The sequence below is a fragment of the Octodon degus genome, unplaced genomic scaffold (genome assembly GCF_000260255.1).
Source record: "Octodon degus isolate 3935 unplaced genomic scaffold, OctDeg1.0 scaffold00059, whole genome shotgun sequence".
Classification (NCBI taxonomy): Eukaryota; Metazoa; Chordata; class Mammalia; order Rodentia; family Octodontidae; genus Octodon; species Octodon degus.
The window spans coordinates 3,388,546-3,389,640 of record NW_004524635.1 but is presented as its reverse complement, the minus strand read 5'-3'; the positions used below and the strand labels follow the sequence as shown (position 1 = coordinate 3,389,640).

Genomic DNA, 1,095 nt, shown 5'->3' with positions numbered 1-1,095 from the left:
TAAAGAGGTACATTAGTAAAAGTTGCATGGTAAAATGGGAGCAAACATGTTTATTTCACTAAGCATCACTTCTAAGTGAGAGTGTGCTGATTAAAGACATTGTCAGGTCACCTTTTTGTAACCTGACATGAAAATATTAATTTACTAAAAATGTTGGAAAATGAGATTAAAGGCTGACTGTAAGGATGAAGGGGTGAATACTGAAGGATAAACTATAGTTTTCTCGTATCTTATAGTTTCTGATTAGGGAAGTGCTATTAGAAAAGTGTTTTAGGAATCAGTAATGGGGTTGTTACCCAATGTTCCTTCTTAAATTACCTTCTTGTGTAACAAATCCTTGGTGGTAGATTACACTAACTTACTCTTAAATTCACAAGCTGGTATTTATATGATCACTACTTGGACAATATTTTGTGCACACTGTCTTAACAGTCATTCAATACAGGAAAAAAACACATTCAGGAAAATAAAAAAATCTAGAGAAAAGAGGGACAAAAGCCAGGCAACTCGGGGCTGGTGAGATGGCTCAGTGGTCTAAAGCACCTACTTAGAACAAGCTTAGCAAAGCAAAGGGACCACAGTTCAATCCCCAACACCACATGCCAGCCAGCTCCGCCCCCTGGTGGGCTGAGCTGGCCACACACACACACACACACACACACAGACACACACACACATAAATAAAAGCCAGGCAACTCAATTTACAATCTGAAGGAAGTCTGGAGAAATGGCATGGCAAGCAAAGGACAACCAGAAATGATTAAAAACTAGTTTGGGTCATGGCTTTCATATACTCTTGAAACCCACTGTTGAAATCAGTGGATTAAAGCACCTGCTTAGACACAGGGGCCGGGGCACAGGGGTGGGGGTGGGGGTGGTGGTGGTGGTGGTTTGATCCCTGGCCTGCAGTGCTGGCCCCGCCCTCAGGGCGCACTGAGACAAGGAGACTGGGCGTGGTGGTGCAAGCTTATAATCCCAGCACGTGGGAGGCTGATAAACAGGAAGGATTACTAGGAGTCCTGATCTGTGTAGTGAGACCCTGTAGCCCTGTGCTAAATACGGGGAAAAAAAAAATTAAGAGAGAAGGGAACACTG

At 43.3% G+C, this 1,095-nt stretch overlaps 1 protein-coding gene across 1 annotated transcript in view; it reads right to left on the bottom strand.

The window, feature by feature from the left end:
- LOC101585338 (ubiquitin-conjugating enzyme E2 E2) overlaps window positions 1–1,095 on the bottom strand; it is a 324,620-nt gene that overhangs the window by 61,694 nt on the left and 261,831 nt on the right. The gene's annotated exons all lie outside the window — the stretch shown is intronic.